Raw genomic sequence first — 13,869 nt, forward strand, 5'->3', positions numbered from 1 at the left:
ATTAGGGTTAAATTGTGTAACCCTTTCTTATGCTGAACAATGCAACTCACAGAGTAGGCTGTCTTGGGGACTGGATTGTGGTATCGGTGTTCTAATGTTCTGTTCTGCTAAAGTTCTTGTAGCCGTAAGAAATATAAATGGGACAATAAAGATTGCCTTATTTTCCTTTTAGAAGTGCCTAGAGGTAATTCATAAATTTTATATGATGGATAATTTATAATATTTGAAAGCGACAAAATTTAAACTAAAAACCAGGTAAGAAGACAAGTGTTAAGACTTCAAGACAGATTAAGGTACAATAAGCTTGATGTTACTTCACCCACTTTGTCAGGTACACACATAAGGAATAAATAACAAGAAAACATAACCAAAGTAACAGAACAGAGTCCAGCAATTCCAAAGTTAAAGGAGTGCTTATGAAATCCATTACCGGCTACTTTAAATATAGTGTATGCAGAGTTTAGAAAACTGTATGCAGTAGTAATTGAAGGCCAAGACTATTGTAGGGTTCAAAAAATAAATAGCCATTTATTTCTCCATGAGCTGCTTTGCCAGGAGCGACAAGGATGAAAAACCATGCTCTGAAGTGTCCCTGGCCTCTATTTCCCAGAAGCTAGAAATGGTCAATAGGGAATGGATCATTTGATTAGTACATGTTTTGTTCATTCCTTCTGAAGTACCAGGCATTGGTCACTGGTAGAAGCAGTATACTGGGAGAGATGAACCTTTGATCTGACCCAGTATGGCCTTTCTTACTCTTAGTCATAAAGTAATCTCAGAAGGCAAAGTAAGTATTTTATGGACAAATGATGAATCACAACTGTTGGGTCTTTTTTGCTGCTGACATGTTCCTGCTAGGTTCAACGCATCAGTTAAGGGAAGAGAAGCCCCAGCTTTAGACAGATGTGGCAAAACAAACTGAATTGCTCATCAACCAGTAGAAAGCAAAATGTTTGTGCTGAAAAAACCCATCAGAGTAGAGCCAGAAATACTAGAGGAAGTAAGTTATTTTTCCTCTCAGGAGTGAGATGTGCAATGATGGTGAAATCATGTTAGATGTCAAGCAAAGAACTTTGATAAGCTTGAAAAGATATGGAAAAGTAACATGGTTGGTTCTGACAGTTTTGAATTTTTTTAACATTGACATAATGTTGTTCCTCTTTTATTCAACAGAGGTATGGAAATCCTGGAACAAAAATTGATAAGCAGCTAATTCCAAAGCAGTGCTTCTAAAGGATATTCTTAGTGGAAAGTTTTCTTGATACTCCAAAAGCATCAAATGTAAGTCTTTAAGGATGCCACCCACATGATTGTCACAGCAGCTGATAAGGATACTAATATGAAAGAGAAGGTGACCTAGACAAACATACATAATAGCGAAAGAAGCTCATGGCTAGGCCCTGGCAGCTGAGTAGTCTAGTGGCTAGGTCACTGAGTAAGCAAGTGAGAAAAATGGGGGTTCTGGCCTAGGGAAGTGAAAGGTTAATTGGTAAGCATCACCCGGAACAGGTAATGCTAACTGGTTCTGGTTAATGGGTAGGGGCTGGAGCAGCTCCTCACCCACCCCAGGCAGGGACCTGCTTCAGCTCCACAGGGCCCACCACAGGCAGGGGCTGCTCCCTGTGATGGACCCAGCCACTCCTACCCCCCCCCCCCCCCCCCCGTCACAGGTTTACAATGCTGGCTGTCCAGGGAAGTGGCTTTGCTGTGGGACCTGCAATATAATGTTTATTTAAGCTTTATACTGAAGAGCCCACAGTGTGTAAGCATGTAACTGCTAGGATTTTTAGCAGTTACATGGTTACCTTTTTAAACTAATTTTTACATCCCTATTTTGGCCCTTGTGCTCCTGGCCCTGGAGCTCCAAATTGCTCCCTCTCTGAGTCCTTAAATTTGGGGCATGCCCCCCAAATCCAGATTTCCCTGGGTTGGAGCTTCTCAGTAGGTCCCCCCCACCCTTTTCTCCAGATGAGTAAGGTGGGAACTTATTTGTTTCCCTGGCTGCCAAGCAGATAGACTGCTGAACTGGGCTCCTCCCTCTTGGTAGTCAGCCCAAACTAAGGCATGCTCCTTCCTTTGCTCCTCTTTCCAAGCCTGGCATTGGTTGCAGGTAAAGCAGGGTGGGGCTAGCTGGGCCCAGAGGCTTTCTTCAATCCCTAGGGTGTTGGGCCCTCCTTTCTCCACTCCTCTACAAAACCAAATTCATTGTGACACTCAAAACCCTGAACATACCTGTACAAGACTGAAAAATGGCAAACTGGTGGCTTATTTACTCATCTGAGTACAAGAAGCTAAAGCAAGAATAAGCAACTAGAACCCATAAATCTGATTTAAAAAGTTTTTTATGATGAGGTACCTCTGCAAATTATAAATTAATCATGCTTGTGCAACCTAGGCCAACTACTTAGTTTTCAAGCATCTCTAATTGAAAATGTCATCACTATAATGAATGTTGATTTATTTATTAATTAGGAAATGTTTGAACTGGGAAACCTGAAGTGCATATATCTTTTTTTAAATCCACATTATGCAGTTAAATAAAAGGAGACGCTGGCGATATCAATCGTACCTATACAGAAAGTTTATAGACCCTGCCAAACAGAAAGCAATATTTGTTATAAAGTCATCTTAGTCTTTTTTTCCCCAAATGTTGCTATCAATATGATTAGTTTTTAATTACTTTTTAGTTTTTAATTCCTTTTTTGTTCTGCTTGAAGACCAACATTTATTCCTTCTGAAAATGTTAGGACTTCTTTGGGTTCTTCCTCTAACAAATGAAACTCTTGAATGAAAAATATTGACTGAACTTGACGTATTGTGTGAATAGTTGCTTGATTTGATCAGTATCAGTGTGGGAAATGCTTGGTGAGCAATTGATGAATTTATACGTGAGAAATGATTTATAAAAATCAAGCAAGCACTAACCAATGAAAAAGAATCAACTCCATCCAGAACACCTAAATTATTCATGTAGCTTCCCACTAAAAGGGCATAACACATATTGAGTTCCTCTATATAATTTATATTGTACACTTTATAGTGTCACTTTCTGATATCTATTTGTTTGCATCATTTGTAGACTTATATTTGAGTTTCACCTTTTGAGTAAGTTTCGTATAGGCAATCTGTCCATCTAAGTAAAATGACTCTTAATAATCCACCAAGTTGATAATCAGATGGGAGATTTGATTTAATTAAAGGTTGGTACAGAAAATATTTCCTTTCAGAAAGCAGAGTATGCTCTGTTAAGTCCCAGGAAGGGTATAAAATATTTCCCTAAGAGCTTTCTCCTTTTTTGCATATCTAGTCTGTCACCTGTTTGAGCATCCTAAATGTAAAATAAGAGAATTATTAGGTCAAGAAGAAATGGGCTTAAATTGCAGCAAGGGTAAACACTGGAATAAATTGCTTACGGAAGTTATGGCATCTCTAACACTGATATATTTAAGAGCAGGTTGGATAGATTCCTATCAGGGATGATATAAATGGTGCTTGGTCCTGCCATGAGGGTAGGGGAGTGGACTTGATGAACTCTCAAGGTCCCTTTCAGATCTAGTGTTGTATGATTCTGCTTTTAACTGAATCCCTATTTCGAATTTTGCTTTAAATACTAGTCACTTGCAGTGGGGGAAGGACCAGGTTTCAAAGTGTTTTATCCCTTGTGATAGGGTGCAAGTTGCTTAATCTCTCTGCCACAGCGTTTATAAAATAGTACCCTACAAGGATGGCATGAGGATAGTTTTGTGATATCTTCTGACACAGGAGCGATGGGGCCCATTAAATGATTTGGATGACATAGTCCAAACTTTACAAGCCAGGGCAAAATACTGGAAAAATAATTTTTCTGCTTCTGTCAATCTGGATACTTATTAGCTATTTTAAAAAATATGTTTTGGTGTTCTAGTGAAAGATGGGAGTGGGAGCCTAGGAACCCTCCTTTTGAAGGATGGAACTATTGAGTATATAAAGGGGTCACCCCTTTTTAGCTTGGTGTTAACTTCTACAGTCAATCTCGCAGATGTGTTTCTCAGTTCATGTGGGCAGGTACTGATAGATTGTAAACTCTTTAGAGTTCATGATACAGGCATCACTTACACACTAGTGGTATGACTGCACAGGATCATTTATTGCTCTTAAATAAAGAATAAATACAGGCTGTGATAAATGGCCAGCAGTGGAACAAGGTCCGTTTCCCCATAATATTCAGTACTGAAAAGGTTTATTTTTAACATGCCTGAAAATGTATGAAAAACTCTACTAGCTTCATCTTGAATAATATTACCTAATTTGGGTATGGCCTGCTGAGAACCTTTAATGAAAGTCTATTGAATTATGGAAATAGTTTCCAACTAATAAGGGTATTGTACATTGCTCTCTAAAGATCAAGTCTGGTCCCCTTGAAGTGAATGGGAATCGTGAAATTCTGTATCTAGGTTTAATGATTTCATTTGGCATTCTCCATTTGTGTTACACTGTGTTTGTGTTTAACATGAATTTTTTTTTTTAAGGAAATGCTATTTGTAACTGAATTAAGTCAATTTTTTATAGAGTCCAATCAGCTGCATTTTTGTAGGTGTTTGAAGCTAAGAAAGTTGCTCTGGGTTTATACCATTGTAACTGAGGGCCTGTAAAACGTACTAATGACTATAAAAAGAAGCTATGTAGAGATGTTTAAGAAAAACACTAATTGCATTAAGCTCGTATGTGTTGTGCTATAACTGTTTTCACATCCTGGGCCAAATCTTCAGCTGAGTAATTTTGGCATTTTTCCATTAAAGTAAATGGAGCTATGTTAATTGACACTAGCTAAGGATCTGACCCTGTTTCTTCTATGTTTAATATTTTATGTAATATAGGGTTGTTAGATTTTCCCCTTGGAGTTTGAGACCACATTTTAATAATATTAAGTATCATAACTTAGGGCGACCAAAAAAGAAACATGAATAAGAGCTCAATGTTTTCATGAGGAAGAGTATTTTTCCCTTTTGGGGATCATTTCAGAGCAAGTTTTGCTCAGGGGTGAATGCCGCCAATGGGAATAGTGGAAATATCTCAAATTTTGATATATTTTATGCAATTTTTGTCCAAACAGAAATTGCTCCTTTTCTACGAAATAACGAATAGAATTTGGTTAGCCTTGTAAAAGCTTAGAAGAATAGGTTCATACCCCCATTTTAGTAGGTGATAATTACTCCTTTCTAGTGCTTCCATAATATTTGTTGCTAAGGTAAGGACTCTGAAAAGTATCCTATACTGAGAGTGCTTAACATTGAGTACACCAGAGACAGCAGTGCTGATTCAATAAGTGCCTGATCTAAAGCCCAGTAAAGCCATTAGGAGTCAGGCTCCAGGTTACTTATGGTTACTTTGTGGCACAAAGTCTTGGAAGATTAATCCCGAAACATCAATACAACACAAGAAGGCCTGTATTGTGAAAGTTGCCTGTGGTAGCTGGGATGCTGGGAGTGAGTCACGGTGGAAATCAAACACAAGAAGGAAGTGAAATGTTTTATTCATGAACAGTTTCTTTTGGAAAACTAAATAAGGAAAAGCACAATATATGTTGTGGTGATAGAGTGCACTGTACAACATTTTATAAAGTTACTAGCACATGTACCTGGTGTTGCTTGGGTCATTAAGGAGAGCTCAGGGAGGGGGCTATGGTGGTGGGGGGAGTGCATAGTCAGGGTTGGGGACTGAGGAGGGGCTCTGGCCAGGGGACTGTGTGTGAAAGGAGTGGGGTAAGGAGGGAAAAGGGGGCCAACTCCCCTCCCTGAGCTTTGTATCATGGCTACTTGCTCTTTCCTTTCTGTCAGGGAGCAAGAGCAAAGGGCATAGCTTGCCTGTCCCTGTGCTCCTCAGCCAGAGTGAGGAATGCAGTTAACTGTGCACTTACCCCTCATTCCCTGCTGAAAGGGACCAGCCAGTAATGTCCCCGTATGAAGCAGGAGGTTGGGGTAAGTTTTAGCCCTCCCACCATTCCTAAAGGGTGCCTAGGGGATAGGAGGCTCAGGGCCAAGGCAGTTCCAAAGTGGGCGGGGGAGGACCCCCAAGCAGCCCCTTTCACCTGCCTAGAGATTATTTTTTTTTCCCCTGTATGTTTTTTTGAGAGACAATCCCATTCAAAGCACATCCCATTTTCCAGGCACAACCAAACCCTTACTTTGTTCTAAGATATGATAAGAGGAAATTGTATACCAAATTTAGTAGTCTTGGCTCTTACTGTTTAGGAGGGGTTTTTGGACAGAAACTCTCTCAAATATGTCCTAGACACCAGATGATGTTTGGCTGGGGAAAGGAATGCTAAATGTGCACCAGTATAAGACTCTTAATTGTTCACTTTTTTTGGTATCTTACAAGTAGAACCTGCATTTTAGTGTGGCGTAACTATATATTGGGTAAGTTTTCTGTTTTACTGTACATCAGTACAATCATGTTAGCTAATATTAATTTTCTGTAACCTTGACTCTGAAAAAGTGAGCTATTTAGTCAGATACTGAAAACATGAAGTGATGATTCTAAAACTGATATTTTACAACCCTGATATTTTAGGATCATTTATAGGAGCATGTCTAAAATTAGTACCTGATTTGCCAGGATAACATAGCTATTGTAAATTTTTCATCAGGAACACTGAATTAGGAAAGAATGATTGTACAAGTTGCACCTCTGAAAATTGCACTCTGGTCTGGCAACATCCATGGTCTGGCAGAGCCATGGGTTCTTCTCCGAGTGATGTCCCCGTGGGTGCTCCACTACAGGTGTCGGGCTCGTCCCGGCGCCGCAAACCGGAAACTTCTTCATAGCAGTAGCTCCCTCCGGAGGACCGCGCGTGCGCAGTGTGTCCCGCGGCGTTCGCGCCCTTTTCTGCGTCGCGCGGTCCGACCCGCCAGTTCCTCCTAACCGTCCACGGCCGCAGACGGATCTGGAACACGCTCCTCTCCTGAGGAGAAATCGTTTAGTCAAAAATTAGATATATGTTCAGTTGTTTTTCCCAGTTAGCCCCTTCCCAACGTAGTATTAGTCAGTTTTATATTGTTAGTTAGTTAGATTGGTTAATTGTTTAAAAAAAAAAAAAAAAAAAAAACCCTGTTACTTCAACCCCCTGTTTTAATCCCGGGGGTTACACCCGAACAGCCAACCATGGCCGGTTCTCCCGGGTTCAAGAAGTGCGCATCATGCGGCGAGGCTATGCCCGTGTCGGATGGCCACTCCCGCTGCATTCGTTGCCTAGCGGAGGGCCATATCCCTCAGAAGTGTGGCCATTGCGCCAAGCTAACGGCGCGCACGAGGCGTGACAGAGAGATGCGTCTTAAAATGCTCCTCTTCAACAAGGCTCTCCAGCCGCCGCCGACAACGGAGCGAGAGACCGAGGGTACGCACAAGACCAAAGAAAAGGCCTCCGCTTCGTCCAGGAGCCTAAGTGCGGCAGACTCGAGAGCCGTGTCGGGCCACCCACAGGCGATGGAAAAGCCTTCCAAAGCCCGTAGCACATCGGCGCCGAGCCCCGCACTCTCTGTGGCATCGGCCCCGCCAACCCGTCCGGAGTCGGCACCATCATCAGCGGCACCGAGCCTCCGAACGGCACCGCAGCCGGATTCGGTGCGGTCCTCGGCACCGAGGCAATCGGCACCGTCGGCACATGACCGTGCCCCGACTAAGACGGCACCGGTGGCCGGCCCGGCACCGAAACCTAAACAGGCACCGAAGCCTAAGCCGCAACAACCTAAGGCACCGGACACGGCACCGAGGAAACACTCGGCACCCAAATCCCATCCAAAGCCTAGCGACGCAGCCATTCCTCATCCTCAGGGCGTGTCGGCACCGCACCGCACCGACCGATTGCTGGAAGTGGAGGAGCCGTCCCAGTCTCCCGTTTCGGCACCGGATCCGACGATTTGACACCCTCAGGTGTCGAGACAAGAAGTGCTTCCGCCTTCCTCACCTCCTGCGCCTCAATCACCATGCCTTCCAGGGGAAATCTCTGATGGGGCCTCACTTATCTCGATCCCAGATAGCCTGGTCCCCCATACTTCTAGAGCGGTACCGACGAAGGCACAGAGGAAAACACACCACCCTTGTACCCCTTCTCCAGGTTCGGACAGGGCAGCCTTCTTGCCTGGACCTTCGATTTCACCTCAAAGACGGCGGAGCCACTATCACGAGTACTCTCCTGCACGCCGTTACTATAGATCCCCGAGAAGGTCCATCACACCGCCTCACTATCACCGCTCATACTACTCCAGATCACCGTACCGTTACTCGTACCGCTCTTGTTCCCCTCGATCACCTACCCGCTCCCGCTATTATCGTCATAGGAGCACTCTGTCCTATTCTCCACAATACTCTCATCGTCCGTCTCGTCACCGCTCACTGCATTCGGAGCGTTCACGATCAATATCGAGGCGCTCACCCTTGTCTCCGAGCCGACAGCAAATATATTCGCCAACGACCCAAGGCTCTATTCCACCGGCTCAACGCCCACCAGCGCCTACGGGAGATGCGTCCACGACTTCGGTCCCACAGGACGATACCACTCCGTCACCAGTGGCGGAACACCAGTCAGTGGCCTCCCCGACAGATGTCGCTTCCTCTTCTCCTGACGATGCGGTGTTTAATGACGAACCCCCTCTAGCAGATGATTACAAACAGTTCCATGAGCTTTTTACACGGGTAGCGGATTCACAGAACCTACGCACCTCGGGGGCGCCTCCAAAACACCATGTGCTGCTCAGAAATTTACAACATTCTAGTAAATCCAAGCTAGCTCTTCCTTTCGATGCCGCGATATTGGAGGTAGCCAATGACATCTGGCAAACTCCGGCGTCTATGCCTCCTACCAACAAACGCACGGACAGAAAATATTTTATCGACGCCAAGGATGCAGAGTTTCTCTTTACCCATCCTGTTCCAAACTCTATCGTGGTTGACGCAGCACAGCAAAAGGCGAGATCCGCGCAGGCGAGGAATTCCATCGCGGACAAAGAGGCCAAACGCTTGGATTTGCTAGGCAGAAAGGTCTATTCATCTGCAACGGCCACATTGAGGATGGCAAACTACTCCGCCCATCTTGCCAACCACGACTTCGACAACTATTCGAAGTTAGTGCCGCTCATACAGCATCTCCCACATTCCAAAAGGGAGGTACTGAAGGCCATAGTGCAAGAGGGTTACACAGTGGCCCGTAATGCACTCCAGATATCTCTCGATATCGCGGACTCAGCCTCCCGCACTACTGCGACGTCCATCGTCATGCGACGAGACTCTTGGCTCCACCTGGCTTCAGTGCCAAAGGATCTACACCCTAAGGTGGAGGACCTCCCATTTGACCGAGCATCCCTGTTCGCTCAAAACACAGACCAAGTGTTTCACTCAGGAAAAGACTCTAGAAATACGTTAAGAACGCTAGGGATGTACACCCCGCCCTTCAGGCGCAGGAGAGCCTAGCCATATAACAGGCAGAGGCCGCCTCCTTCTTCGGCGTCCTACTATACCAACCAACGATTTAGACCATACGACCAGCATAGACAGAGGCAGCGCCCCCAACGTCGCCCCCAGCAATCTAACAAGGCCAACAACCAGCAACAATCTAGGCAGCAAGTTTGACGGACTGATCGAGAGTCTGCGAGCCATCCCTCAACTAGAACCCAACGCGAGAGTAACCAAACTCTTCAACCGCCGTCTGTATCCATACTCCCTTCGTTGGTTTGCCATCACCACAGACCGCTGGGTCAGGGAGATTGTAACCTCAGGACTCACCATTCCGTTCTCCACCTTACCTCCCACCAACCCTCCCTCCCCACCCCTTTTCAGGGACCCCTCCCACGAAAATCTGTTACGACAGGAAGTAGTACACCTACTTACCATAGGTGCGGTGGAAATAGTTCCTCCCGAATTCCATCGCAGGGGGTTCTATTCCCGATACTTCCTCACAGAGAAAAAGTCGGGTGGATGGAGGCCGATACTAGACCTTCGCGGTCTCAACCGCTACCTGCGAAGATACAGATTCAAGATGGTTACTCTGGGTTCCATCATCCCAACACTACAAAAGGGGGATTGGTTCGCGTCTCTCGACCTGCAGGACGCATACTTCCACATTCCTATCCATCCAGCTCACAGGAGGTTTCTGCGATTCACCGTCGGAGACGACCACTACCAATATGCGGTACTTCCCTTCGGCCTATCCGCAGCTCCGAGAGTATTTTCAAAGACCATGGCAGTCATAGCGGCATACCTCCGTCGAGCGGGGATCACCATCTTCCCTTATCTCGACGACTACCTCCTCTCGGCACCTTCGAGAGAACAAGCCGAGATGGCAGTTGCCACTACAAAAGGCATCTTCGAGACCCTTGGCCTAATTATCAATCTGCCAAAATCTACTCTAACTCCGGCCCAGTCCATCGTGTTCATTGGGGCCAGACTAGACTCTACCACTGCTATGGCGTATCTGCCTACGGACAGAGCCGACACCATTCGAGACCTATCGAACGTCTTGCTCACGGCTCCGAAGGTCCCTTACCTTACCTGCCTGAAACTATTGGGCCACATGGCCTCTACCACATACGTCATAGCCCATGCTCGCCTCCGCATGCGATGTCTGCAACATTGGCTCCTCATAGCCTACAAACCGGGCATTACCAATATCAACACTTTCGTAACCGTCCCTGCCCGAGTCAGGAAATCGCTCGTTTGGTGGACTCTACCTGCCAATACTCTAGCAGGCGTTCCATTCCGGGTCCAGCCCCCATCCATCCAACTGACCACGGACGCGTCCCTAATAGGCTGGGGGGCGCATATGTTGCACTACCGGACTCAGGGACTGTGGTCCCATCAGGAATCCCTACTCCATATAAACTTCCTGAAGCTCAGGGCAGTCTTCAACGCATGCCGCCACTTTGTCCACCACATACAGGGGACCACCATACAAGTCCTTACCGACAACATATGCACGGTTTACTACATCAACCGGCAAGGCGGGGCCCGGTCCAGGACTTTGTGTGTGGAAGCAGTGCGCCTGTGGAACTGGGCGATCCGCCACAGGATTGCGCTCATAGCTTCCTATCTTCCCGGCAAAACCAATATAATTGCGGACACGCTCAGCAGATCATTCCACTCCCAACACGAATGGGAGCTCCTTCACTCTGTAGCCCTCGATCTGTTTCGGGCATGGGGTTACCCAGAGATCGACCTCTTTGCCACTCGCGACAACAGGAAGTGCCGCTCTTACTGTTTGAGAGCAGGGATAGACAACCAATCCTTGGGGGATGCCTTCCTTCTCAATTGGGGGGCGTGCCGTCTCCTCTACGCTTTTCCCCCAATCCTGCTGATACCGCGGGTAATACAGAAAATACTATCAGACTCGGCGACAGTAATCCTGGTGGCTCCCTTCTGGCCGCGTCAGACTTGGCTCACGCAACTCATGCAGATGTCGGTGTCCAGACCTCAACGTCTTCCACGGATCAACAACTTGATCTCACAACAAAACGGCAACCTTCTCCACCCGGATGTCGACCGCTTGCACCTGACAGCTTGGCTCCTAACTGGCTCCAGGGCCTAGAATTAACCTGCTCCCAAGCGGTCATGGATGTACTCGTGCAAAGCAGACGCCACAGCACCCAACGATCTTACATCTATAAGTGGCGTCGCTTCTCAGCCTGGTGCCAGCCACAAGCCATTAACCCCCTAAATGTGCAGATCCAGCGTATTCTGGACTACGTCCTGCATTTACATTCCCAAGGATTGGCCGCTGCTTCGCTAAAAGTACACTTGGCAGCTATTTCGGCTTTTCACGCTCCCATAGAGAGCTTTTCCGTTTTCTCTCATCCACTTACGAAGAAATTCCTCAAGGGAATTTCCAATATTTGTCCACCACACAAGCCTATCCCGCAGCCATGGGACCTTGGCCTTGTACTGGACACCCTTACCCGCCCACCATTTGAACCACTTGCGACTTGTGAGTTACAAATTCTCACGATAAAGGTTACCTTTCTTCTGGCAATAGCCTCAGCTCGGCGAGTTTCAGAGCTTGCAGCACTTTCAGCGGACCCTCCATACACGATGTTCACTCAGCAGGGAGTCTCGCTGAGATGTCATCCATCCTTCTTGCCAAAAGTCAACTCGTCCTTTCATGTCAATGAACCTATAATCTTCCCTACTTTCTACCCCAAACCACACGCTACACCGGAGGAAGCCCACTGGCACACTCTGGACATTAGAAGGGCATTGGCTTTTTATCTTGACAGAACACGTCCATTCCGGAAGTCTCCGCGTTTGCTATTATCACTCGCTAATCGCTCTAAAGGTCATCAGCTGTCGTCCCAACGTATTTCCAAACATATAGTTAACTGCATCACCCGTTGCTACACTCTCAGGGGGAAATCTCTGCCCTGTCCGCTAACCGCACATTCAACCAGAAGTATGGCTGCCTCCACGGCTTTTATGAAAAATGTATCACTTAGAGACATATGCAGGGCAGTGACATGGTCGTCCGCATCCACCTTCGCTAGACACTATGCCCTTGACCGTCTCAAGGAGGCAGACACAGCAGTCGCTCAAGCAGTCCTTTCGTCCGTGCACAAGTAAATCCGAAGCACAATCAGTGCGAGGGGGACTGCTTCATACTCACCTGTAGTGGAGCACCCACGGGGACATCACTCGAAGAAGAAGAAAAGGTTACTCACCTTGTGCAGTAACTTCTGTTCTTTGAGATGTGTGTCCCCGTGGGTGCTCCACGACCCGCCCTCCTCCCTGCTTCGGAGATCTCTCTTGTATCTTGCAGATGTTCCGGCTAGGAGGAACTGGCGGGTCGGACCGCGCGACGGAGAAAAGGGCGCGAACGCCGCGGGACACACTGCGCACGCGCGGTCCTCCGGAGGGGGCTACTGCTATGAAGAAGTTTCCGGTTTGCGGCGCCGGGACGAGCCCGACACCTGTAGTGGAGCACCCACGGGGACACACATCTCGAAGAACAGAAGTTACTGCACAAGGTGAGTAACCTTTTCTGCTTCTGGATCAGAGAACCTAGGAACTTAATGGCAGGAGGGCCAGCAGCCCATCTCGTGCCAGGGTTAGTGGCCCCACAGCGGGGCTGGGGCTGGGAAAACATCAGCAACAACCGTGGCAGCACGAGGCCGGGAGCCAGGAAACCCCAGGCGCCCACAAGAATGTAGGGCCATAGAAGCTTGGCCATCTGCAGCAGCGTAGAGCTGGAGAACCCCAACGGCCTGCAGCAGCATGGGGTCAGAGCCCAGAGAAGTTTGGCTGCCCATAGGCCGGAGAACCCTAGCCACCCATGGCAGCCCGGAGCTGGTGACCGCAGAGCAGACAGCCTGGCTGGGGAGAGATCAGAAGGGGGGCCAGAGGCAGAAGGCTGGCTGATTCGGGCCTGTGACAGAAAACACCTCCCTTGGTCTGGCAAATTCTGTTTTTTGGGAACCAGTCAGGCCCCCATGATTCCAGACCAGGGAGGTCCAACCTGTAGAAATTATTAAAAAGTAAGAATCCCATTTTTTTTAGTATCGTGCTTCTAATTCTGACTTACTCCTATGTAGTATTTCAGATTTGTTTGCAGATATTTTGAGAATTACCATGCAACTAGGAACACTAATATATTATATAATAATGTATCCACTTCAGCAAACTGATCTGTATTTTGAACAGCATGGCTGTTAACAAGGACTATGAATCTTCTATTTTATCAAACAACACCCTCATGCCATTTGTCTCAGCAGAGTCAAGTTAGTGCCAGAAAAATGAACAAAGAGTATTCCCTACCCTTTATTATTGGAAAAACTATATCATGTGACTTTTGTCATAAATTGGAACAGATTTTTAAAAAACAAACCATACGCAATATTGAAAGGACATCTA

At 46.7% G+C, this 13,869-nt stretch overlaps 1 protein-coding gene across 6 annotated transcripts in view; it reads left to right on the top strand.

Annotated features, from left to right (window-relative positions):
* MARCHF1 (membrane associated ring-CH-type finger 1) overlaps positions 1 to 13,869 on the top strand; it is a 481,117-nt gene that overhangs the window by 67,094 nt on the left and 400,154 nt on the right. For 4 of the 6 annotated variants that reach the window (XM_075930154.2, XM_089777939.1, XM_089777938.1 and 1 more), the window contains exon 3: positions 1,174 to 1,281. The exons of the other annotated variants lie outside the window; for them this stretch is intronic. The gene's annotated coding sequence lies outside the window, so the exon portion shown is untranslated. The remainder of the gene's footprint in view (positions 1 to 1,173; positions 1,282 to 13,869) is intronic. 6 annotated transcript variants of the gene reach the window in all.

Source organism: Pelodiscus sinensis, chromosome 4 (genome assembly GCF_052426305.1).
Source record: "Pelodiscus sinensis isolate ZL-2025 chromosome 4, ASM5242630v1, whole genome shotgun sequence".
NCBI lineage: Eukaryota > Metazoa > Chordata > Testudines > Trionychidae > Pelodiscus > Pelodiscus sinensis.